This window comes from Pseudophryne corroboree, chromosome 5, assembly GCF_028390025.1.
Source record: "Pseudophryne corroboree isolate aPseCor3 chromosome 5, aPseCor3.hap2, whole genome shotgun sequence".
NCBI classification, from domain to species: Eukaryota; Metazoa; Chordata; class Amphibia; order Anura; family Myobatrachidae; genus Pseudophryne; species Pseudophryne corroboree.
In genome coordinates this window covers 259,020,583-259,022,605 of record NC_086448.1, presented here as the reverse complement: position 1 = coordinate 259,022,605, position 2,023 = coordinate 259,020,583, and the positions used below count along the sequence as shown (strand labels likewise).

Below are 2,023 nucleotides of genomic sequence, written 5' to 3'. Positions count from 1 at the left end.
ACGGAGAGAAAAGAAAGACTCTGTGTTGGGGCACACTTGAAATATAGAAATTATTAAAACTTAACTTTTGATTTCATATAGCATAAAAAAATGGATACACTGAATCCACACAGTAAAATTGTCACCTCTTGAATTAATCCATTTGTCAAGAGTAAAGGTGATTGTAGAATTCAAATAGTCAATTTTGAAGCACCTATGGTGAATATATTGAAAACATTGGAGTCCCTAACGGATATCCAGAGTAAAGAAAACAGAGGCACACATGAAAATAATTAGAGTTATAATGCAAACCAATTCTAAGTGCCTTCTGTTACAAGAGGTCTCCTGGTATGGACAAATTAGCTACGTGGTAGATCCAAAGATGGAAGAAAAATACATTTTTGTATATCAAAAGGAGATAGTAAGGGTCAAAGGATTACATAATACAGCATATATGTGGATAATTTGCATGAAAGAAAAGAAATGGTAGAGCTCAAAGGTTGCTCCAACACTTCTGCTGTTTGTTGTCGGATATGGAGTTATATTTACAGCACACGATATTCCCTAGTGGTCTCCCATCTGGGTACTGATCAGGCTTATCACTGCTTAGCTTCCAAGATCAGATGAGATCGGGCGTAACCAGTGAAATATGGCAGTAATTTACCCAGTTTAAAACAAATGAGAGAGTATGGTTATTGACATGTACCTAAATCAGAGTAGTTCTGCTGTCCAGTTGATAGCACTGGTTCTCTGATACTTATGGTATTGCTGATAATGTAGTCTGGCATCTGGATGAGAGAGTACAGAATTTAGATAGAGGCTTAAAGAATAGGATAAGGGCTCCACCTTCTGCTGTCTACTGTCATATAAAATTATAGCGGACAGTAGATGAGAGGGGTGGGCTGATCTTAACTATTGAACTGAGATTTTTAAGATTTTGTCTAAGAAAGCTCAGTAATAAGGTACAATTAGCAATTACTCATTCATTAAAGCAAAGATGCTAGAGGTGGTAATATGTCCAATAATCAACTATTGATGTTGAATAAAGGTGTAAAGAGTGCTGGTATGCTGAATTCTAGAGCATTCAATGGCACAAAAAAATACTTTTTTTTTTTAAATGCTGACAGACTGGTTTAGAACATTTCAAAGGCAGATAGCCAAAACAGCAAGAAGTCACAGTATTAAACTACAATTTGCAAATTACTGACTAATTCAAGAATGCTGAAGATAATCACATATCTAATAATCAGCTATTGATATTAAATACAGATGTATAGTGCTTACACGCTGAGTCTGAAGGCATTCAATAATGACAGACTGAAAAAATAGTTCTAAAGTGTTGACAGGCTGAGTTTCAGAGCATTTCAATAGTAAATCGCCATAACAGCAAAACCAGACAGACCTCCTATCTCAAATTATAAAGATGATCTTAATAAAAAATGGATCACAGCAGCAAAATAGAAATAATAAAGAAGTCCCAATGGACATATACAATACCAGGAGATACCAAGATGTGGGCTAAATCATGCACAGTTCAGCTCCACTGTACACAAACGGCCGTATTTAAAGCAAAAGGAGAGGGCAAAAATGGAAAAGGGGGCAAAGCAGACAGATTGTTGGCCTCTAAATTAAGGAAGAAGACATAATAATTTGTCCTTCAAGACTTCCATTGGCAAACCAATGACCACTGATGTATTTATAAAGGGTGCCATGTGGGCGGTGAACACGGGCCCCTGGGGTCCAGGGGGGCCCATACTGCACCCATTTTGTCAATACTTACCCTTTGGAGTCCTGCATCGGCAGCAGCAACATGACAGAGATCACCAGGAAAATAGAGCAGCGTTTGGCACATGCGCAGTAAGAAATCACTGGAAAAATGACCACCATGCCATTTTCCCTGAGACCTGCGCATGCGCAGTTAACTCTGGAACAGTGCTAGGGTCCCCTAGTGACCCTAGTGCTCAGATAGGAGGGGCACAGACTCACTCTGTACATGGGTGGCCTCCTCTCTAGCAGTGCCCCTGCTATAACCTCAAATCAAATG

At 38.9% G+C, this 2,023-nt stretch overlaps 1 pseudogene; it reads right to left on the bottom strand.

Annotated features, from left to right (window-relative positions):
- Positions 1-521: 521 nt before the first annotated feature.
- LOC134931486 (5S ribosomal RNA) lies at positions 522-640 on the bottom strand (annotated as a pseudogene).
- Between the last annotated feature and the right edge of the window lie 1,383 nt (positions 641-2,023).